At 35.9% G+C, this 26,185-nt stretch overlaps 1 protein-coding gene across 4 annotated transcripts in view; it reads right to left on the bottom strand.

The window, feature by feature from the left end:
• The window catches only part of dsb (scavenger receptor class B member debris buster), a 107,410-nt gene extending 89,161 nt beyond the window's left edge, over window positions 1–18,249 (bottom strand). The window contains exon 1 of one of the 4 annotated variants that reach the window (XM_087345077.1): window positions 17,843–18,249. The gene's annotated coding sequence lies outside the window, so the exon portion shown is untranslated. Of the gene's footprint in view, window positions 1–2,830; window positions 3,067–17,842 lie in introns of those variants that run through there. The other 3 variants (XM_087345075.1, XM_087345076.1, XM_087345074.1) reach the window with 3 other exon arrangements.
• Between the last annotated feature and the right edge of the window lie 7,936 nt (window positions 18,250–26,185).

The following is a 26,185-nucleotide window of genomic DNA, read 5'->3' on the forward strand; positions in this document are numbered from 1 at the left end:
AGTTACGGGCATCATTAATGAAATCTTTAAACCCTCTAAAACCCCAATACAAACTTGATTGAAAATATATAAAACCTTGGCCATACCTACACTTCTTTACGGGTGCGAAACCTGGATAATGAAACAACCCGACAAATCAAGAATTTCAGCAACAGAGATGACGTTTTTAAGAAAAACAGCCAAATACAGATGGAGAGATCATAAAAGAAATGACGCCATCCACAAAGAACTACAAACAGAGAAAATATTGGAAAAAATCCACAGATACAGAAGGAACTGGATCAAATATATACGAAGAATGGACAAGGACAGATTGCCACATCAAATTTTGAACATAAACAAACAGGAAAAAGAAACAAACGCCCTCTAAAAATATTCCTGGATGACTGAGGCCGGAACGGGTCACAAGGCTAAAAATCATTGACAGCTAGATGATGGTGATGAAAAATAATGACCACTGTGTATATTATACCTTTGGTGTCCTTCCATGTTATGGTCTCACATGAATTATGGTTTGTAAACATAAACAATTATAAATGACCTTTTTCCAACAAAAAGTATTTGTTACTTTGGAATGTTGTTAATCATCTTAGCTCGTTCTCATCATAATGTGGTTAAGACCAATATGAATTAAAAATAGTGCATATTATATAGTGATAGAATGCTCAAGAAGAAATCTAATGTGCTTTAATGCTACCATAATTTTAATGACACAAATCTTGTTCCTACAAACGAGGCTTTGCAAACTGACTCATGGTGGTATAACAATTAGTCTATATACGGTGTAGTCACATAGGAATACCAGCAGCAAATTTAAAAGAAAGTTTACAGCGTTTTTACTCTTAATCCCATTAATGGCGACATAAACAGATACATTTTGTGCAGAAGAAAGGTCAGCATTACACCCAGCCTGATGAAATTCCAGCACTGGAAATACGAAACAGCTTTATGACGGCGAGAATGTTCCAGTTTTTATGGGGATATGTCGAAGACTGCAGGTTCTAGAGTCGTATAAAGTCTGGCGTCGAGGATACAACATAAAACAATTAACATATTATAATTGTATTATTACTATACTGGTTTATCACTCTTATAACCTTGCTGATATATAATTATAAAATTCATGTAATAAACCGGTTTATTTCTTAAAACCGCCACGTGTGATTAGCCCAAGGCATAACATGGACTCTTGAGACGTATTCCTACAACACTTACTGATGGTGTTCAGAATCATAATACTGCTGAAATGTAGGTTAATTAATTTTGATTGTTTTGTGTGATATTTTAATATTACATAACTACTGTGACGGAGACGAATTATGATGGTTTAGCCAATGATATATCTTTACGAAACGAAGTTCCCAGTATCAACTTCAAATCAGTGTTTGATGAAAATTAAAATAATGTGTTTCATTGAATGCTGCATTCTTGTTAAAATTTTGTAATAGAGACCATTTCTATCTTCTTGCGCTTACCGTATTCTTTTGTTCTTTAACTTCAAAGCAGCCTTCTCTGATTCGAAAAACGGTAAAGCAAGAATGTATTATCTTAGTGCCCCATAAATGTCGCATTGTGCAGTACAAACTACACGTGATTATCTAATTACTAGCGCTTGTATATTTATGCAACATTATTTACAATATAAATATCGACACTTGTATGCGGAATGAGAATGGAAGACACGACATAATAACTTAAATGAACATTCGCAATCACAAATGTAAGCTTACGTTTGAAACTTCATTGTCATATGTTTCCTGAAATGACAGTGAAGAAAAGCAGGAATTGTAATTAACTCCCTTAGCTAAAACACTTTCAAAAGCACCCAGGCTTCCTACTTAACTACTGCATACTAGATGCATGTAGGACAGGATGGCTGTATTCTGGATTGTTGCGCCGTGTAGTCTGGTAGAAGTTTACCGACGTTTCAGAGGTCCTTACAGCCTCCACTATCAGGCCACTCATCTCCCTGATGATGGAGGCAGTATGACCTCTGAAACGTTGGTAAACATCGATCAGACTACACGGCGCAACAATCCAGAAGACAGAAATCTTCATACTTATCGCCCTGATGATGGAGGCAGTATGACCTCTGAAACGTTGGTAAACATCGATCAGACTACACAGCGCAACAACCCAGAAGACAGAAATCTTCATACTCATCGCCCTGATGATGGAGGCAGTATGATCTCTGAAACGTTGGTAAACATCGACCAGACTACACGGCGCAACAACCCAGAAGACAGAAATCTTTAGACACACCGCCGTAAAAACCTCAAATCCTAAATATATGCATATAATTCGTGAAGATAAATGGGATCGAAAAAATCGCCAGCCATAAATTAGTAATTTTTGCAACTATAAATATAGTTGTTGAAGAAAAACAAATATGTACACTTTCTGACAGATGAGTACCACCGGTTATTAATATGAGTAATTTATACCACGCTGCCAGAACACGGAAAACAAAACTGTAAGAAATAAATGCGTCTGGAATTGTGCGAGTCTGTTGAATTGAATTTTTAAATCCTTAAAAACATATTATTTCTGAGAATATAGCCTACATTAGGCAACATTAATGAAGTCAAAATATGTCATTTTTTACATTAATTTTCCGTCAAATACAAATAACTACCATTCAATGTACAGACAACTTTAGACGTTTGTTTGGATATAATCACACTTCACTCATTCTACATCCATATGAAATAATTAACTACATATACTTTTGCATTTGTAGTTAGCATGCTGAGCGATTATTTTAAATTATACAATCATATTTTATTATTATCTTTTTTGATATCTGTTTCTAAGGTGTGTAAGTTCATACCTTTAAAAATGTTCACATTTACTATTCAATTTATAATTTTTCTGAAATTTATAAACAATTTGGACGATTCGTCACATAGCTAATATTTACTCTGATTTTCCTTTGTCGTGATATATACTTGCATTATTATCAAAGTATCCGAGGACTCCAGCATACCACGTTGTGATCACGACACGTCTGTTAATCACCAAGTACTCACTCAGTAACAGATAAACAAAGATCAAAATCAACTTGCCCGCTGATTTTAACTTCCAATACTTTTCCCCCTTCCATTATATTTGTCTGCAAACTCATTGGTCCTACTATGTTGTGACGTCATATTGGCCGTGAACATTAACATGTGATGAAATAAAACAAACCAAAGAAAGAACGAATATAACCTACACGCAAGGCAGGCTCGTAAATTAGTATTCGAAAGTGTAAATGTTAGCAATTTTGAGAAAAAGGAATAATTCCAGGCCTTTCAAATCGTACATTTATCAGACAAGATGCACAAAAATGTGCATTCTAGGACATCCGTTCTAGACATTTGTTGAAATGTTGGGACATTACGATAATATAGGTCACATTCTTCGATATCATTCCATACTAATCATGTACAATATTCTTGTATGATTTGAGGTTGTCACAGGGGTGAGTATGAAGATTTCTGTCTTCGGGGTTGTTGCGCTGTGTAGTCTAGTCGATGTTTACCAACGTTTCAGAGGTCATACTGCCTCCGTCATCAGGGCGATTCATCGAAACAACCCAGAAGACAGAAATCTACAATATTCTTGTCATTCGGGAAAAACGCTAAAATAAATGTTATAGAAAACACACGACAGATTTACAACCCGTGTTGTGTACTAAGCCCACAAACTTTGTTACATGAATTGTTTGCATTTTGATATCAAGCATCGTTTTCTGTCTCCAGTGAAGGTTCGAGTTTTCGATGTAATTTTATTAATGATTTGGATAAGATGGAACAAGTTCAAAACTTATAATATCGGTGTCTTCCCGAACAGCCTGGTAGGCTCGAATGGGATGCGATATTATTATTTATAGAAATATGTTTAAAAAAATTCAATATTTTACGTGTCCTTACGTCTGGATATTAACAATGTAATTGTTCTTGTATTAAATAAATTCTCTAAAGTGTGGGTTTAACAGAATCAAGCACTGAAAATTTTGTTTTTTACATTAATAAACATATTTTAAAGAATTATAACAAAAACTACTGAAATTAAAAAAATCGGTGGGCAGAACTCTTGGGTGGTGACCCATTTAGAAACAATGGGGGCATGGTTTTAAAATTTGCCACAAACAAACAGGTTTTTAAGACGTAAACTGGGTTAAATTAGATTAGGACAGAGTTCTATTATTCTAAGTTACCCCATTTAAAAGTTTTGGGGAGTTAGTTTCAGTAAATTGGTTATTTAAAATGCTGAGGGGTTGTGACAACAAGAAATTGTTTGAATCTTATGTTCAGTCTAGACCAAATTAAGATATGTTGCAGACCAGATGCTCAGCTGTTTCTGGTAGCATGCTTTGACGTAACTGTTGTGCCGACCGACTAACAACTTATAGTTTGTCACAAGAACACTGCCGTTATTTAAACAGCAAAGAAAAGAAAGAAAGATTTAAATTACCTTTAAATAAATTTCTGTAAAATGATTCTTCATAGAATAAAAGCTTATGATATACGACAGTAGACACTTCGTATCATAAAGATGCACGGGTCATAATTTAGATAAGAACAATTTTTACATAGTAGATGTCTTATATTATTATATCAGAATTTTTTAAAATTATATTTATATATCAGTGGTCATGTAGAATCAGAATAACAAATAAAATGTTACTACGATTTCAGTCAATTATATCATAGCTTGTACTTTTATGGCTTCATAAATTCGTTAAGATCTCTTTCATTTAATTCCTTCTTAAGAATGTCCAATTAAATTTTAAGAATTAGGCACAGAAACTTGTACAAAGGCGAGTTTCTCACAAACAACGTGTTGTAGAATATAACGTCACATACAAGAACTTTTCCTCTTGTAGAGGTATATTTCCGTTCACACCATCCAAACAAATTTATACTTTAACACTGTACTCGCATTTAAACCTTGATCATCCAAATAGTCCCTCCTTTCGAGATTGTGAATCAAAAATCTGTAAGAATTTCTCTTCTCCCCCCCCCCCCCCATGTGCGTTACATACCATTTTCGTTGATTCTATCATCCAAGCAATATCTGGTGAGTATATAAATTATGACGCTCTTAGCATTTAAAATGCGGTTTTCTTAAAATTCGAATTTCATGCAGGAATGCAGGTTTTCCTTTGACAAAAACGAAATTAGTTTCATCAACTACTTTATATCATCAAAAAAATTCCTGAAATATCGAAATGGACAGAAGAGTTCAAGAAATTCCACAACGTTCATCAATGCCCCGCAGAAGTACGTCGGTAAACTGTGTCCTGAACTCTTAATACCGTTCTAGTCTTCAAGACAGATAGGCCACTTTTAAAATAATTCTCCGACCTATTTGTCTCCCGAGAGGTGTCTTCTTGCAATGTCTGTTTAAATATTTAAATGGCGTCCTTCCTACCTCAACCTCTTGTACTTAGCTCAAGACAGTCCAGGGACGTGACTGTTAAATAAACTATGTTCAATGATTTCTTAAAAAGGAGTAATTATGAAGTTCTCATTACGTAAGTAGCCGCCACGGTGGTCTAGGGGTTAGAACGCTGGGTTTTCTCAGATTTACAAATTATGTTGGGCAAATTTTGCTCCGGGGTTACCCCGGTTTTTCCGTGGCATCCCAACAATTACTCCACCTTCATCATCATTTCGCAAAAAGGGGGTCACAGCAGGAGCGTTAAATGTCCCGGTCGAACCCATGTACTGATGGGTCGTGAATCCTGCTAACCACCAATGCACACCATGCTGAATGGTGTGTACTGGATATGAAAATATTGAGAGGCTACAGCCATTTCCGAAAGTCGGTAAACGCCTGGCTTTATACTTCACTGTAGAATACACCTAAACCCTAATTAACTCCATCCCTGAAAACTAAAAATCTCGTAAAATATTCTTTGTTAGGTAATCGAAGGGTTAGTCTAATTCCTCTCATCACAGAATCTCGCCATAAAATTCTACCCTGAGCTGGTTACTTTGCATTCTTTGTTCCACGTCTTTGCATTTTTCTCAAAACGTACTATAAAATCAGTATAATAGCGTTAATTGATTAATTCTTGATTTTTCTAGTGACAATTTGTCAGTTGCGTCCAATGACATTGATTTTTGGATGATAATTTGGTAAGGGAGTGGAAACAAATGCAGGTGACCATTCTTACTGACAGTAAGGAAATCGATGACAAACTACAGAAAGCCAATCTCCGAGTACGGATTTGTTACCAGGAACTCAGGAATACCATGCAGGAGTTGTGATCACTCTACTTCAGAGTACATTTCAAACTCTTTTCTAGCCAATAAGAGTTAAGTTCTTCCTCCCACAGAAATCAATACGTAAATTTTTAGTTTTATATGTTATCTTTCCTTTATTATAAAAATAATATTTTCGACACTCTGTGAACGTATGAGGCATAGTATAAATCAGAATAAGAAAATAAATTAGTGTAAAAAAAGAATCAAGACAAACGCCGAAATAATTGGCATGTGGTGTGTGGCCTTCGGAAGACCGTGAAAAGAACGTCTGACACGAGACGACCTTGGCGTAGGACAGGATCATGTTTGGACACTAGCACCAGTGTTAAACATCGAGTGTGTTCCCCAGCCACAATGTACGAGTACTCTTTTAACATACCAAGGGTGTCTTTGCCTTAGATTCTTTGTTACACTCACTTACTTTCGTATCCTGATTGTATTATGGTTCGAATGGAAAATTGAAATTCATATCAGTACTCCTTTCCGTATTTTGTATTGTAATAATAATAGTGAGTGTTTTTTAATCTTGTTTGGTACGATGAAATTATTGTTAAAACTAAATTTTCTTTTAATTCTTTAAAAAGTTTATAATGCTGTTCTTCTGTGGTAAGGCGCGGTGTAAACTCGTGGGTAGATGCCAGCATTTCGGAGAATCGTACAAATACAGAGATCTATGTAAGTCCCTCTAAATGCCAGCATCGACACTTCAGCCGTGAAAATTTCAAGTCTTTAACGAGTTATTTTTTAACTGCGTTGTTCTAGGCTGCGACACTTTTTAAATTAATAGTTAGAAAACAATTCGAACATGCTTTCCCCATTTTCAGGGCTGAACTATTTTTCCGCTGATGAATGATTTGTAACTATGCCTACAACTGATAGTTTAATCTAAAACAACATATTTAAATTCATAAATCGAACGAGATTGGACAACATTGGTCTTAGAAAAATTTAATTGTGTTGATTATGTAACGCACAGTTAGAAGAAAGTAATTTGTTTATTGAATAATAGTTTAGCGACTCTTATGTACAATCCCTTGATGTCACTATCCATTCAGAAACCATACTATTTATATATTCATTTGATGTTTATTTAATAGACGCGTCAGTAGCACAGAATGACACTTCAGTGAATAACTATCTAACTAGATGGCTTACCAAACCCGAAGGTTCATCACCGAATTAACCAAAGCCCTCCACCGGACCCTGTCCTGGGCCAACAAAATCCAGTCTCCTTCAACGCCTATCTCCCATAGATCCCGCCTGATATTATCCTCCCATCTACGTCTAGGTCTCCCCAGCGGTCTCTTCCCCTCAGGCTTCCCAATCAATACCCGGTGCACACCTCTTGTCCCATCCATGCGTGCTACATGCCCCACCAATCTCATTCTTCTCGACTTAATCACCCTGACAATATTGGGGGAGGAGTACAGATTTTTAACCTCATAATTACGCAGTTTTCTCCATGTCCCATCGTCTTCTCTCCTAGGCCCAAATATCCTCCTCAACACCCTATTCTCAAACACCTGCAATCTGTGTTCCTCCCTCAGAGTGAGAGACCATGTTTCGCACCCATACAAAAGAACAGGCAAAATTATTGTTTTGTATACTTTAATTTTCAGGTTCTTAGAAATAGACAAGTTGTTTTTAAGTACATATATATTTTATTAACAGCAAATTACAATGTAAAAATATAGCTCTCAGGAGACACAAGAATAGTTCCTTTGGAGCAGCAGCGCTCTTGAGGAAGTAGACGGAGGCTGCCAGCAACACACCATCATACATTGTCAGGCCACTGACTGGCGATTCTTCTAATATGCGGATAGTGAGCAATCAACCAGGTACACTGTGTATTGTGTACCGAACGTTAAATGAATTTCACAGAAATGGATACAGTGGTGTTACGTAAATGGTTTGCTTTAACCATACTCATTACGTTCAAGAGATTCTGAAAATTAACACGAAAGCGATAGTGTCACAAATATTACAATCCGCTTTATAAACAAGGAAAGAAACGCGTTTTTCCACAAATACAAACCACAGTTCTACATAAAAAACCATCAAACAAATATTCGAACGTAAGATCAAATTCTTTTAAACAAATTTTCGTCGTATATCAGTCACACAAATTTCCAATGAATACCCAAAACATATTAGGAATGCTGAGCACGGAGACTGGTTCAGGGTGCAAAACTATATTTGCTACCAACTTTCCTCATCGTAAAAAAAAATTCCCAAAACGGAGGTAAAATATTCAGGTTTAAATTATAATCGCCTTAATTTTTAAGTTTCGCTAAAATACGCCCGCGAAGGACGAACGTAATTGCCCTAATTACGCTTAACTGAATTCTCTGAACGTTTAGCTACTTACAAACCCCAAATTATCTATGTGGCTACCAAAAACAAAGGAGTTACTCTGCATATTATCCAAATAACACAGAACTTACTAACAGAACGCAAAAAATGTAAAACTGTAACCATCCAAATGTTCTGGGAGCCCCTGCAACATCGCGGTTACCGTGCCAAACGGCTGCATCACAGGAGCACAAACGTAGATTTTCCACCGTCCTTTGCTGGTATGTAAGATTGAATGGAGTCCATACTTATCCCACGGTCCTTAGCTCCTTCAGACCACACTGCCGACAAACTTGCTGCCTCCAGGAAAGCTACGATCTAAAGGTCTTGTCGCTCAAGTCAGCTTCAACCGGAGTCAAAGACGCTCTTCCGCCTCGTCACCAGCACCACGATCGAGCACCTTCCAAAAGTCGCTGCAATCGTGTTAAAATCATTTCCAAGGGACTATGGTAAAAATTTATTTTGTGGCGGCGTCTTGCAAAAAAATATATAAAGTATATAGATCACATACTGCACTTTTTGTCCCTTCAGTCCATCGTCATGTGCTTGCTTAATATACAGGGTGATTCAAAAGGTTAGGGCCAAACTGAAGGAGCGTATAGAGGGACTCATCGAATAGGAATCCATGTCCTTGAAGTTATCCTGAGTCAGTCGAGGCCATTGAAGGTAGGGAGGTCTGATGACATACCGCTTAAATAATCGTACTTTGCTGTTCTCCTACTAACTTAATTTTGTTTTTTATTAATGTACAAGGATTGCATTAGCAATCTTACAAACCAAATTATGCGACGGGTTATTTTAATGGCATACGATTTAAATTCTTGTCTTGTATAAAGACAATTTCTTCTTTGGATGACATTACGATAAATGGTGTGTCACAGATGATGTCGTCACATTTGTGTGCTCCACCATTAAATCATAAGGCACATATTTATAAGGTATAATTAGTTTTTATCCTTATGTTTGCGTGTATACGTCATGTGTGGACGAGTGCAAAATTCGCTCTGAGTTCGGATTACCCTAGGGTTTTGGTAATTTTCCTCCAAATTTCGTTTGTAACGTGAGAGTCAACGTTTCATCGAGGGTGATTTATTAAACTTCGAGAGTCAAAGAATAACACTGACAAAGACATCATTAGTTATTGTAATTTATTACTGCGTATATATCAAAACACCATGTTTAAACTAAACATTTAAAACATGTTCGTTCAATGAATTCAGCTTTTAAAACTGTAGTTACTGTCACTTAATTTGTAATGTCAAACTACCTATAGTCCGCGACTGTAATCTTGAGACTTGCGGGGTGAGGAGGTGGGGTGAAGGAGGAAAGTTGGCGTCTGCCTTTAACGCTACGGACTTCTTGCATTCCTTGCAAGTCTCAAGATTACAGTCGCTTACTGTACTTTGATTCCGAGACCAGCTAAGTGCTCGTCAGAGATGAAACATTTAAATTAGGACCGGTCATGAAAATGTGTTCAGTGATAGGCTACAGCATTCCTCGTTAGGTGGTTAATGATGCTGTCCAACCTTTAAATAACTTATTTTAACCATGTTATCCAACAAATGTTTGTCGACAATCGCACTCTTTTCATAACAATTTGAATATCAGCCTGCGTATCCTTTTATCCCTTTGAAGAGTTCGTTGTCTTGCGTCATTTTCAGCTAGACAGGGGCTGGTAAAACATAAAAACAAAGTTTACAGGACTTTAAAAGAAGATGAAATAGCACGAGACGGAAAAGTACTGGACGTAATCCACATTCCTGTCCCAGAATAAGACGCGAATGAAAAATTTCTTTAAATCAGTTTTATACAAGTATATGCTACTAAAAGACTTTGTTCATTCAAAATTCTGTTATATCGTTTCAGGTTTCTGTTTAAATGCTGTGGATCAACATGCAATTGCGTCGTTTATACCACAAACAAATTTATTCAAACATTCTTCTCATCTATCAAGATTCACTATAAACAAACTAAACCATATTTAACTTCGATACCAGTAAAATGTCGTGTCAGACACGACGACCCTAACTTAGAACCTTCCATGTGATTACATGTTGCGTAGTCTTCGATTAAAATCTTCCATATGTCCCGTACTTTAAAGATGCAATTTTGCAATTTTATATCTCATCAGAAATAATGTTCATTTACTGATGTTACAAATACTGCAGCGAGATAGTTAAACTTATTTATGTTCTATGTTATTAAATGTGAAACGTCACTGTTTATATTTTATGGAAGGTCAACTTGACCTCTGGTTTCTGCAAACTGTTTGCATTTAATCTATATGATGAAAAACTAAACTATGAATGAATACTACACATGTACATTTTTACTCTACGTCTGACCTCTTTTGAAGTACACTTTGGTTACAACATGAACTGCAGGTATTTATCTTGCAGAATCTTATACCACACTGCAATCTGTTGCTGGAAAGCAATTTAGAATAGATATAGCTGGTAATTATATTTCCTTAGTTAACTAGTCATTACATGAAAAATAATTTTCAAGTAAGACTTGAAGATCTTAATGACATTTACTTTGTATTGGTTATAAATGTACTATAAGATGAATCGCTTCTTAGAATATCAACAAATTCGATTCTAAACTTCGTGTAAAACAGGGCTTGAATTTCATCAACACGAAATAAAATCATAATTACCGTAACATTTATGTACATCTCGCTATACCAAATTTCGGCATATCAGCAGACCAGCAGACATACAGACAAACATGAACCCGAATTATTGGCTTATTTGCCTTGTTCTTTACCCTCCTCGGCTTCTTCTATCTCGTCTCAAACTCCTTCTCGTCCGTGTATTCTTTGTCTAGTTGGAAGTCGTATGGACATAAGTGAGGATACCAATAAGATGGATTTTGGCAGACAGCCCACGACAAAAGAGTGGTTCACGACACGATCGAATGATGGACTTCCGTGACGGTGGTCAAGAGTCTTCGAGTTCTACAGCAAAAATACTTTTTTGATGATAAAAATATTATCAGTTCATATGCAGAGTCCATTTATTTATTTATTTAACTACACTGTCAGTTGCTCCGAATATTAGGATGATTAATAAACGGGCCTGATAAACTCGAAAGGATATAGAATGAATTAGTCGTGGACTGACAAAGTATATTATCAAGGCATTTTATTGGATGGACTGATGAAATTTATAAATAGCTGAGTTATTGTCTTGGACAGAGATTTGGTCGCTGGACCTCCCGAAAACAAAGCGGTAATGTTGGCAACTGCCGCGACGTGTCGTATGTAGCATCGTGCCTTATTTGAAAGCTCATTTGCCTGTGTAGACTGAGGAGAACCATGTCTAGGATAACCGGTCTCCTGTCCCAGATTCGAACCAAGCACCTCCCATGTTAAAAGAAATGCTAACCACTTGACCGCTATTTTCGATATATTTGTGAGTGGCTGAAGTATTTCGCAACGAACTAACCTAACCTCACATTCGTTGCTATTTAAAATCCAAGGTAATGAATTATTTTTAAGTGTTTAGGCAAGTGTACACCAAACTGTAATTCCGCCATAAAATACAGTATTAATTCCAGTTCTAACATGTATGTATAAACATAAAATATTGGTATTCAACATAATATTTTTTCGTTTAAATGTATCACAACGCCATGACATTCATAAATGTCTAGCAAAGACTGAAAAATTGTAAGAATATCTATAGAAAAATATAGATGCAGAGCTGGATGATGATGAATTTATGATTTAAATCGTATTTTCATTTTATTAACTAGTCTGCCAGAGTTTTATTCTGATTAACATTGCAGAATGGCCTAGCCGGTGTACAATCAGATGTCCAAATTCGTTTTTCTTATCTCGGGATAAACATTACAGAAAGATGCAATTAATTTATTCATAAATAATAAATTGTTGTAAGGTATTCTTTGGTATTAAAACCGAACTAAATCCTGGTTTTCTCATTAAATAATTTACTCTGTTCAAACTTATTTCCCTCTTCTAAGAGTTATCGCATAATTGATAAGTAAGACAGCGTTTCTCTACGTGTTACTGACGTATTCATCAAGCAGATGTGGGAAGCCGACAAGTTTAAACCTTCACCTTGGTAGCTGGGGCGTGGCAAACAGTTAATCACCGTAAAATAAGAGCAAAGCTACGTAATGTTTATCGAATTTATCGGACTTTTGTGAACACGGTAATAAACCTTGTTTCATAAAAGGCATGGAAAGTCTCGACTAGCTGAAGAACTATTAACTTCTCAACGAAACACTCCGTTCCATGTACTTAATTCTGTTCTCTTTGAAAATAAACTTTCAAAATAAAGTAATTTTAGCCACGTTCTCCGTAAACCTCTTATGAGCACAGATATACGACAAAGGTTTTATTTGTTGAAAGTTTATATTATGTAACAGGTATTATAGAACTGCATGCAATTCTTTCTACAGGAGACAGTTGACAAAGTGCTGACAAATAGACTACACCAAAGAACAAATGTATTCTCAACAGAATCAACAGACTTATGTTTCGGAGTTAATTGTATGAAACATGTTAATGTGCCTAGATGTTCTAGGTACAGAAAGAAACTCGCTTTATGAAAATAATACCAAGCGTTTGTCGACAATACTGTGTATTATTTTGTGTGCCCGTGCGTGTTGACGGAACCCATTTCAAGGCTTTATAAAATCAAGTTTCGTAACACTTTTTTGTTAAAACAGAAGAAATGTATAGGCAATTCCTAACAAATGACAACCTGTGTGTTCTTTACGAAAGAAACGTTTGACGCAATTTCAAGTACCAGAAATTAAATCGCTTCCTAAGAAGTGTTTCGTTATGCCTACAGAACATGAAAAAACCACGTTCTTTTTTGGAATGGACAGACGTCACCTTTATGCAAACATATTAATAAATGAGTACATTTACATGAATACCCAGTTTTCGCTTCCTTCTCGAACGTCGGCGATGTTTGTATTTTGTTGTACGCCGCACGCAAAATAGTTTTGATGGGTCCATTACCCCTCCAAAAGTGCTACAATATTTCAAAATGTTTCAGCGTTCCAAAATCAGACTATTTCTATATATGACCAGGCATAATCGGCGATAACAAAAGAATGAACTATTTTGCTATATTAAAAATTATCGATGGTATTTTTATACACCCGCATTTATGTCATATAAAAACCGCGAATATTGGCCGCCATGACAAAAGCTTGCCTTAAGCCCAGTCGTGTGTTAGTTGCATCTAATGCTCGAAATTTAACCGCGAAAATTCTGTATTAAACTCTTAATTCTCTTATGAAACCTCCATTCCTAACTCTTAATGAATACAACGAATTCTTCTGGAGCAACAGCCACGTGAAGTCATAGCAATAAATCGACGTTTCGAAAAGACTTAATTAAAATTAATCGCCGAGAAACCAACAAATCACTCATCATTCCGATTATTTTGACTGTCAAATGGGTGTGTGCAATTAACGACGTTTCTTGCTTTGTAATTTATTAAATTCTGTCTATAACTGAATTTGATGTTTACTATATAAAGCCCGTTTTATTTTAACATAAATTTCAAATCTGGGTGCGATATAAACAAATGCTAAAATATAAATATTTTGTAAATGTATTCTTTACATTTGTATACTGTTCTGACATTCATTCATCCATTGCAGATGTAAGTCCTGTAGGCTACTAACTTACTAACTAAATGAATGAATAAATAAATAAGTAGGTGGCATAGGGAACCAGAAGGTTCATCACCGAATTAATAGAAGCCCTCACCGGTCCCTGTCCTGGGCCAGCAGAATCCAATCGCCTTCAATTTCTATCACTCTTATAAATCTGCGTTCCTTCACATTCGTACAAAAGCAAACAAAATAATAATTCGAGTATTCTATAAGATGATTTGCCCCCATTGCCTCATTTTATCTAGGCAATCGAAATGTGTTTATTATTATTTTATTTAGTATATCAAATCTAAAACTTCTTGACGATGGTGAAGAGTCAATTGAATAAAATTTTTGGATATTATCCATCGTCTAGGGATTAGCTCTATCTAGTGGGCCCAACTGTGTAGGAACCTGAAGACGGAGATAGAGTCCCATCTCCGAAACGTCGTTTTACGTTTTATATTTACTAGACGATGGATAATATCCAAAAATTTTATTCAATTTTATTTAGTCATCATCAGGTCTGTGAATCATACATAAGTTAATGCACGTTTAGATGCATTATAAATATTTATTTATTTTTAAAAATATTTAAAATACGTAATTTCCTGCTCTCTGGTTCCCTGCCAGTAGTAAATTTTAGTTGTTCCATTATTTTTAGAGTAGTGCGATCTTGTACTACGTTGTATTGTTCATTCCGTGTTTTGTTTTGGTATCGTCTGCTGTAGAATATGACGTAAACGCTTGTTTGAAACGAATATTTTAAAACGTTATTGGTTTTTGAAACGCTATATGACGATATTTTAAATTTTTCGATTGCAAACAACACGTATACATTTACAAATAAATTGTTTTTATTAATGTTGATATTATATATTCAGTTAAGTATCTGGTTAATTACAAGATCTTTTTATTTGAAAATTGTATATGTTTTCACATCCTTGGATAATAACGAGGCGTATTTGCGAAGTGATAGATTGAAGGTCATTTGAAATGTACTCTCATAAATATATTCTTACACGGTTAATAGCTTTGTGTGACTTAATACTATTACTTTAACCTCGCCTTGCTACTCAACTAGGGGCATTTGTAGTCAATTCCATCGTAATTCCCTACTACTTCAGTGAAAAGTGTGCTTAAGTTTTGGTAAATGAATCTATGAAAATGGAGATTACGAACTGTACACACACGTAGAATAAGATATTCAAATGTCTTGGCCGATTGCACTTTCATTGGGTACGGCAGGACAAGTAAGTTTAATCACACCGTGGAAATCAGTTAAAGATCAAAGCTTCCGACAAGGGACCCAGTTGAATTCTACGTAATTGTTATATAATTACTAGTATTTTGCATAATGTGTTCACCCAAAAGTCATTAAAACTGAGATGAATTTGTATTATAAATCATGTGGGATTGCAGTTCTTATCCTAGCGATATGAAATAAATTACGCGAGGTATTCGTTTTCAATAGAAACGTAGTTACGACTCGGTTCTACTGTTGTAGGGGAACTTAAAGGTCTTGTCAGAAACACGGAAAGTTCACTTCATAGCAACGGACTAAAAGCACGTGATAGATTTAAAACAGCGTTTTATGAAAATGAATTTACTGATTTTACCCAAACTCCTATAACGTTAAAGGTTTATTTTCCTCGTCGCACACACGTGTACTGATCAAGGACAGAGCTGAACGGCGTTGCACGTAGAATGAGGGTGATGTATACAGAGTAGTGTTAACGGGAAGCACTGCTAATGCAATGCTTACCTTTTCCCTCATCCAGCGTCATTTAAATGAAATACGAGGCGCGTCCTCAAAGTAAGTTTCCCTGGGGCCGTTTACAGAAACAAAACACAATTTCATGGAAATATTTATTGCAACAGATACAGCAAGTGTCCAGCTATTTTTCAACATATTCGCCACCGGAATTGAGACATTGGTCATACCGTGGGACCAACTTTTGAATACCTGTGTCGTAGAAGTCTGCCGCCTGGGATTGGAACCACTGTGTGACAACCATCTCCGCCTCTCTGTCATTCTCAAAACGCTGACGCTGACCGGACAGGAATTTCTTGAGGTGTAGGAAAAGATGGAAATCACTGGGAGCGAGGTCCGGGCTGTAGGGTGAATGATTAAACACTTCCCAGCTGAACTCCTGCAGGAGACTTGCTGTCCGTCGAGCCGTGTGCGGCCTAGCGTTATCACTGACCGCACTTCACAGTCGGCGGGAGCTGGAATAAGAACCTCCATCTTCAACAGCTGCAACGATGCTACTGTGAGAACGCGGGAGGTGCCGTTAGTGCATGCGCCATGCTACGTCATTGCTCTATCACGTACGCACAGTCGCTTCGCGCAATATAAGGTTTGCTAGCTGTGGGACGAGTGGGAAACTTTCTTTTGGGACGCGCCTCGTAGTATTCTTGACTACGAATTGGAGCGTTACATTGATTTGTATTTATTACGTAAATAAAGTCAAACGATACATTGACAGATTCTGCACAAGTTCTATCGCTATAGACGACATGTGGTCGGCGCGTTTGACCTACTTTCGTGGATTACCCATGAGGAAACATGATTTCGTAGGATCTGAGGTTTTCACGGCAGAGTCTGATGATGGCTGTGTTCTGCGTTGTTGCCCCGTTTAGTCTGGTAGAGGTTTACAGTCCTTTTAGAGGTAGTTGCTGTCTCCATGATCAGGGCGATCATTACCCTGATGATGGAGGCAGCAAAGACCTCTGAAACTTTTAACAAACTACACGACGCAACAACCCAAAACACAACCATTTTCAAAAATTAATTCGTTTGTTGTGTAACTTGTAGCAGCAATTTTTGTCAAGTTAACATTATTAAATAATAACAGTACATGTTTACAGGGCAACAGAAACATTTATGCCAAGTGTTTCGAAGGGTACGGGGAAAAAGTAAAATATGGCTTTAATGCTGATCATCTAAGCTTGGGTAAGTTATAGTAAGTACAAGTTAAAGAAAGATTTTTGACTAATGTCTCTGCGTGTCTCGGCAACAAGTAACAATTCCCTATTATATTTCCTTGTAAGACGTAATCAGTGTTCAACAAAAACAATGAATATTTACGATCTTCTCGCTATGCATTGAAGACCGATTCAAGGAAATATGAAGACCTTACACATTGTTCTATTACGTCATGATATTACCGAAACAGAACTGGCATCCTTGTTATTAAATTGGAGACCGGTCACAAGTTGTCAACAATTGTTGACTGAAGGCTTAATTGTTATGTTTTTTCAGAATCCCCCAGAGAAATTCCCTCAGAACATGGGAACTCTGAACGACACGTCTCAGCATCAAAGAGATCCTTGACAAAACTTAAAATGACTTTTGGACTCAACACATCTTTAGAAAAACTTACTGAAGTAACATCGACAATTAGGATGATTAGATGTGGACGAAAACGGACATTTCCAGGTGTAATTTAACACAACCACAAAAAACAGCAGGATATCCAGGGTATTATTCGAACCCGGGACCTTATAAGCACATAGCAGATTTCATAACCAGTTAATTGCGAGTATTATTTTAGTTGGTCTTATATTAAATATATCATGTATGAACTTACCGGTGATGAAAAAGCGATTTTAATGTTGCTTGCTACCTTCTCTGCAGTGAGGACATCATTGGCTGTCCTTGCAGCACGCAACGACGTTTCCAAAATGGGCGATCACTACTGTTACCTCGTCCTAGAATCACAGTCACTAAACACCATGTCCACATCAGAAGACGATCACAAATGTAAAAGGAACAGTGTGTAAACATGTCGTCGAGTGGATCTGTTTATAGCAAGTTATTATTTCGGGTGATACACGAAAAAAATGGTCTTGGTTCGTTTTTTTATGGTCTCGCCACTTCCGTATCGGCTTTCTGATCCGGCTGGACAGAATCACAACGGTCAGTCAACATACCTTGTTTTCTTTTCTTATGAAACTTGACATTCACTGGGATACACAACAGCCAATTACAACAGCGGGATTTGGACAGACTACAGTGATATATACTTAGTTGGCAACACTCATGAGTTCGGTTCTGTAACGCGTGACCCGACAGAAACTACCGAAAACGCACGAATACAATCGGTCAACCCCGCAACCCCAACGCAGTGCATAACGTTTTTCTAATAGGTCTTCAGCCTTTTATGACTTAAAGCTGAACATTTAGTTTGTTTATAAAAACAGGTGGCAGCGGTTTTCGGTAGTTTGTTGAAAATTTAACGTGAGGCTAATTTCATTAAACAGATTACGAATGTGTGGAACTACTTCAGTTCACCCATAAGTCTTTCTTTAATGATGTTTATTTAATAAATTTGATGCACACTGTTATGACTTCTTTCGTAAGCGTTTTTATTGTGTTTGCCTTTTAACTGAGCTTGCATATTTTACAGCCTTTGTCCGTTTTGTAATATCACTCCAGACACTTATAACTTCTTGTATTTCTCTCCATTTCCCTGGTGACACCTATTTATTTCATACGTCATCTCAAAATGTCTCGTACATTTTCCAGTACAATTACGAATAAACTGTCATTTGACAGCGTACTAAAAACTTGTTAGTGAACTATGACAGCATTTCAACTGATATATATGTATATATTAGTGTACAGTTAACGAAAATGCACGAATACATACGAGTACATGCAAATTAACGGGGGCCCCCACTGTTTGTGAGGGTAAATTTTGCGCTCAATAAAAGAGCTGTTTCGAATGTGACAACCACCGCTTCATTACGAACACCAATGACCTTGAAATTATGTAAAAGATGATGTACTCTGTAGCTCTGGGTTTTAAAGAACCTTGCCAACGGAAAGCATCATTCAGCTAAGAAACATTCGTTTAAACGTAATTTAGGTCTTTTCTGCGTAAACGTTACTAAACTCAAAGTAAGTGTATTTTAATCGTTTTACACCCGTGTAAACATTTCAAAGACTTTTAGTTTTAATATTCCGTAACAAATGTGGAAATCATATTTCGTGATAAGTTGAAGAATTTATCTGAGTTTAATCATCGCTTTCCGGATAATGAGAAACATCTTCGAATCTCATTGCCCCAAAGCTAGTTCTTATTGTCATATGCAACTGCATATTTTAATTTTATTCGCTTAAAATGAGGCGGTAACTGATGTATTTAATTTTATAGATGACCCGAAAGAGAAAAGGTAATATTTTGAACGGACAGAGGAAAATGTACAAATGACAATCAAGTCTGTTGGTCATGAAAACGTGGTTCAATTTCCTTGTCCGCTACAAAAATGAAAAGATAAATATTTTCGGAGAAAAAACACTCACAGATTAACTATATCTTAATAACTGGACCAGCGCTTTTTATTGGACCCAACAAAGTACGTGCCCCCTGCCCCATACAACTGAAGACGAAAACGTCGTATACATTTTAACCTTGGGCGATGAACAAAGTTCAAAAACCCAATAAATCCCACAATGTTAAAAGTGTAGAATGGAATCATTTCCACTGTCGTTTAATTACTTTGTGTCATTATTTTATTCATCAAGATACAATTACGCTGCATCATAATGAAAAATAATAGAATAATGATATAAGGGAATATAAAACCATATACAAAAGATTGTGTGAATAAATAATATATTTTATTATTTAGTCTACATAAATATCCTACATATTCATGGCGTTGTGGCAAATGGGGTTGTCATTCTGTAAGATTGCAATTTTGAATAAGCAATGCAATTACTTCAGTATAATTTCCGGGACTGTTTTGAATTTTCTTTTGTACATCTTTCGTTTGGTCAACGGGGAAGTATATCCGTAATAGTATCAGAATAGCTAAACAATCACACTTATGATTATTTCGGATTTGATTTTTACAATGCCTTTGAAGAATTGGAGCATCCGCCATCCAGTGTAAGCGCAGATACGCGTTACGACTGTAGGCCGTCTATTTCGGTAAGTCGGTGTATAAAGCAAAAGAATTCTGAAAGCGTCTTAAAATAAAGAATTATAAAACAATTCAACCAAAATTATTATAACAGTTCCAAATTTTGAAGAGTTTAACATAAAATTGGTCTTACAGTACTACCAACAGCATACATTTTACTTTTTGATAATGTTGCACAAAAAATATTCCTGTGAAACTCGTTAAACAATCTGGCACAGTTCTTCATGAAGTATAATAAAGTGAGAGTAAAAAGGTTCAAAAAACAGTGCACGACTGGGACTTTTTTACCACACCTGTGCCATTCAACGGCAAATTCCATAATATCGTGAACAACAACGTTAAATTTCCCTAGGACAATATATACATACTCTAATAATGATTTCTTTATTCTTTGGGGCTACAGCCAAATTTGATCCGTGGCCTCCTGAAATCGCTGTTTTTGTAAACCGTACGTGCCCGTATTATACCCTTATGTGAGGGAAAGCGTAATTGGTTTTGTAGAATGTAAGTGAGAAGAATTTTACGTCTTAAATTTGTTGTTCGTTATATCATATCCCCGAAATGACGTGAACCGTCAAATTGTAGTTTCCTTCAGATTTTCATAAACGTCCGATATTTATCACCCTCCGGAAAGCTAAGACTCATTCTTTATCACCGGATTTAAAACTTGAAAGCTTTTTAAGAAAATTATATTTTTTTTCGGGCTATCGTCTGTGTAATTATACAGTAAATGCTATCCGCCATTGAATAATTCATTTTTCGATATTAACACAAGTAATCGTTAGATTTTATTGAATTATGTATTAAGATGGCTTGTCGACGAAAGTACTTGTATTAGTTACTATACGGGTCATAAGAAGCTAGAGGATTTTCATGTGTGTTTAAAGTTACAGGGAATATAACACATTGTTCAGAATGACACATGACGATAAAATGTCTATACTTTCTAATCCGTCTGTTTGAAAATATCTGCTATTCATACATTCTCATTTTAATACTTATGTAATGGTAACAAAAAAAGGAAATTTCATAATAAATACGAAATACTACTTTTATTTTTAAATTCTTGTTAAATTGTTCCCTATTTAAGCATGTTTATTCCTCATCCGACTTTATATTCACTCTTAGGATAATATGGGCTATTCCTTCTAACGGTTCTACCCCCTACAAACAGCAAATTTTCCGTCTTTTTCTTCCACCAGGCTTTTAATTAGTTATATTTCTGCTGTAAGCTGAGTTAGAAAAAGCTACGTGTGAATTGATCGCTTATTATAATAATACATTTCTTTCTTAGATTATCATTTCCTTACTAGCTAAAAATAACAGCCTCCATTCATAGATATAATGGTTTCTAATAACCACAGAAACGCCACGAGCAATGTGTGCTTGTTCTGCCATCTATTGTTATTTCATAAGAACTACTCCAGCGATGTGCCGGAATCAACTTTTGTCGCTGATATTCAAGCTACACAATTTGTCTCCCTACAAGGGGAGGGAAGGTTCTGGTAACTCACCGTCTTTAAGATAAAATGGGTGCATAATTTAGTTCAGCCAAAGTCACATTCCATCATACCCATCACATGGAGAAGTTGTTCCTCAGTGGGGCTGCAAATATTTTCATGTCAAGGTGTGGTGATACGTGTCATCCTGTTGTAAAATATATAAGAATTCCGACAAGTTTACATTAAATTATATTGTTATTTAATTTAAGTTCTGAATTTCCAAAGTGAATTTATTTAGAATTTAAACAACTGTTTTCTATTTCATGTACATTCTACTTCGTCGTGCAATGCGTTTCACACTAAAGAATTATAGTATGAGTGGAAAGATTTTATATTTTAATCCACTTAATAAATAAATACCTTCATATTGGGAAAAATTTAAGACCCCTTGAACCATGGATGAAAGTTCAGTTAGCACTCTGAAACAAAGTGCTTACTTAATTACTCCACGGAGCCGTGTATTTCGTGATAACCCCAAAGTCGCTCAACAACTCACGAAATTCCCAACATTTCACGGAAATCGAAGGTTCATTATCGTATACACAAGAGCCTGCCACTGGTCCCTAACCCCAGCCAAATGGATTCAGTCCACACCACCCCATTTTTTAAGATCCATTTTAATATTATCCTCCCTCAGTCTAGGTCTTCTGGTGATATCTTTCCTTCTGGTTTGCCCACCAAAAACCTGTATGCATTCCACTTCTCTCCCATGCGGGCTATATGCCCTGCCCATCTTTCCTCCTCGACTGATTTGTCTAATTACATTTGGCAAGGAGTACAACTTTTGGAGCTCGTAATTATGAAACTTTCTCCAGCCTCCTATGTCAGAGACCAAGTTTCACAACCATATAAAACTACAGGCAAAATTATAGTTTCGTATACTTTAATCTTTACGATTTTTGACATCAAACGGGAAGGAAAAAAAGGTTTTGAACTGAATATTAGCAAGCATTACCCGAATTAAATCTCTTAAAGAAACGAAGTGATATCAGAAATAACTTTTATAAAATAATTAAAACCTGTGATTTTAATATTACACACTGATATATTTATTTGCATATAATTAATGTATAACGTTCACATGACTTTAACTAATGTGATTATCATACAACAAATAAAATACCAGACCCCGAAACAATTTTATAGTTTATATTTTGATCTACATGTACTTTCAAGTTATCAGGCCTAATATATAATACATCAAAACTTGTAGACTTACTGACAGACGATCATAAAAGGAATTGACATACACAATTTGCTTACAAGGTACAGTGAAACTGATTCCATAATTGCACTATAAGTAAGAGGATTACAAAGTAATTATTTGCACTAACTTCAAAGACGTCCAAGTGCATAACACTTCGAACATAAGTGCTTATACTAATGACAGCCTTTCAGCTTCGTAAATACAATAAAAATATATTATGGCATTCCGTTACATTGTTATTTTAGCACAGTCATCCATTCACCATGAATACTTATGTACTTATGTTACGAAGCGAACTAAAAGATAATTCGATATGTTATTTGTCGTGAATTATATAACATGAATATAATGGCGAGATCCTGTCTTTATTTAGGAAATGCGGTTATTCTAGGATACAACGGCCTATTTATGCCCTTATTAAAGTCTAAATATGCTCGTGGAGATCAAACTTTACAGTCCTAAAACAAGGGAAATCCCCTACAAAAACGTATTTCTGTAGTGGCAGAAGTGCATGAGTGTGTGCCGACTACAATCGCTACAGAATATTATTACATGGCGACAAAACAAGATGTCATTATTATTTTTATCGACGGCGTCCCAGGAGACCTTTTCGGCAGGGTGGTCGTCCACCGACCACTATATTTATTCTAAGAAACTATAAGAATACTGGTGGCAATGACTTACTGCAAATAAATCAATCAATTTGGGTTAAGCCATTCAATTCTAATGAACTTACAGCCTCGATGTTTGGGATCGATGAAAATTTCTATCTTTTATCGTCCAGGTTTCGACCTCAATTTTGGATGTCTCACTTTTCTATCGTATGTGTGTTACCCTCCACATGACCTTTATCAGCAAAGAGCATTTTCAGCACAGAACTTAAATATATGTTTGTAGTGACCTTCATGAAGGCCTTTAAACACTTCATTAGTCCTTGATAGCATTATTTTACAAGGTGTCTTTGGAGATGGGTAATGACAGTCTTCATAAGCACCATGACATAGCGAATAAGGGTACTGAATAATTGTTCTGTGTGTTTTAATCTCGGTACAACAAAGAGATTTGTGGTCAGCTTCATACTCGAAGCAATTTAATATCAGAGGAAAAACCTTTGAAATCAATTACGAGCCTAAAATACGAATTAACCCTTACGTTTGGCCTCAAATTAATAAATAAAGCAAAAAATGTGACGGAAATAACTGATCTAGGTTACAGATTCCGTGTTACGCACATGTTAATAACACGTTTTATAAATAAAAAAGTCGATGTAGCCACTAAAAAAACAGCTTGCTGTGTAGAAGTTCAAATAACTACTTTCGTTAGCTTCATATTAAGATTTTAAACAGTTGATTTTAATTATTTCCGTTCAGTTATAATTCGATATTTAGAACATAGGACAGGATCAAATGGTATCCAAATTAAAACTCGGTTGGAAACAAATACTTCTTTATCAAAATTAATACTTTTGGCTCATGTTACTCTAGTCAACTTCACACACAATTTTATCCGGCATTATTCTCTCAACGTCTACATTGTATATATTAAATACAATTATTGGAGATGATCCGTGTGGATTTTGGTATTTAAATAAAGTCCACCGAAAAGAGCATGAACGTCGTTGAGTTTTCTTATGTATTCTTATTTACAACCTTCTGAAACAAGATGACGCCCTTCGAAATTTATTATAATGAAATCAGAAGCCACTGACAATGTACACGTTAGATTTAGATCTTGACAAACTGTGGAATCTTAAATATCCTATACGAACACGGAAAGTTCATAAAATAACAGTCTGAAGGTTAGTCTTAAAATTTACGCAGAGAACACATAGTAGGGAAGCCCAGGGCAGAACGGGGAACTTAATCTTTGGAGGCACGTGGAAGGAAAAATAATAAAGGTAAACACATGGAGAAACCTTGTGCAGATTTATCTGTCATTAACAATACTGACATAGAACATAAGCAAATTTCTGATATGCGAGTAACACTATCTTTATTGAAATTTTCAAAAAATACAGTACGTCTACTGACAAAATTGAAAGCAGCTGTCGCTTTCCTGCTACCAGCTTGAACTGCATGACTCACGGATAAGAACTATAAGTTTTCGTCGAAAGGAGTCGAGTATCGCTCCATAAAAACGATTCGATAAAACAGTTCATACCGGAAACTGACAGTTGCATTCAACTTATTACGGTACTTTAATGTAGATTATGGAATGTGGAGTAAGAATGCGGTATGCGAAGGCAACATTATTTTCCTTAGAGTAGTAACAACAAATTAACTCTTGTTCCAATTCAGAAATTTCATTGCAATGTCATAGATAGACTGGTGTAGACGTTTGATAAATTTGTAGAAATTTACAATAATAAAATCCTTTTGAGAATTCATTACTGTCCGTCCGTTTCACTCATTACCGTAATGTTTTCCAAAGTTGAAGCTGCAGCCCCTAAGGGCACGTGAAGCCCTATTCCCGGTAGTTATTAATCTAATGTATATATATATATATATATATATATATATATATATATATATATACACACACACACACACATATTTCATAAGTACCTTTTGGATTTACGAAGTTATACTCGGTGAAAAATGTGGTGATGATTTTGAAACAATTCCTATCTAATAATATAGCAATGCTTCGCATTGAAACAATGTCAGAAGACACAAAGGAACAACTGCTGACCAGGATTACATAAAGTCGAAAATTTACTCTTCATATCGACGAATCAACAGATGTTTCAGAATTCTATCATCCAGGAAGAATTAATGTGCAGGAAGTGATATATTCAAGACTGTGAATGACGATTTCACAGCGGAAGATATTTCTTAGGCAAACTGCTTCGGCATTTTGGCAGACAGAATAGCAGCTTTGACAAGACTCAAGGAAGGCTTTCAATAAGAAAAACAGAAAACTGGTTCCTGCGCGATACATCATTTATAAAGGGACTTCAGCGTCGCGTGACCTTGAACCAAAATTGCATTGTGTTACAAGAGGTGGTGAAAGTCGTAAACTTTTTACAAGCTCGGCCATTAAACATTCTCTTATTTGCAGTAGTGTTAGGAAATCCTGGCATTTGCATTTAGAAAATGTTTGTAAAGATAAGTAAATGCCTGGAAGATAGAGATTAAGAATTTTCAGAAATTAAACCTCACGTTCTGACTAATCTCCCTAATATTGAGAACAATATGAAGAAACATTTCCCCAAATTAACCCTCCGGTAACGTGACTGGATATGAAGCACATTTCCAGCCACAAAGAGTTAGAAAATACACATAATTTAACTT

Source organism: Zootermopsis nevadensis, unplaced genomic scaffold (assembly GCF_977971745.1).
Source record: "Zootermopsis nevadensis isolate Lab colony 2312 unplaced genomic scaffold, Znev_1.0 Znev_ptg000008l, whole genome shotgun sequence".
NCBI lineage: Eukaryota > Metazoa > Arthropoda > Insecta > Blattodea > Termopsidae > Zootermopsis > Zootermopsis nevadensis.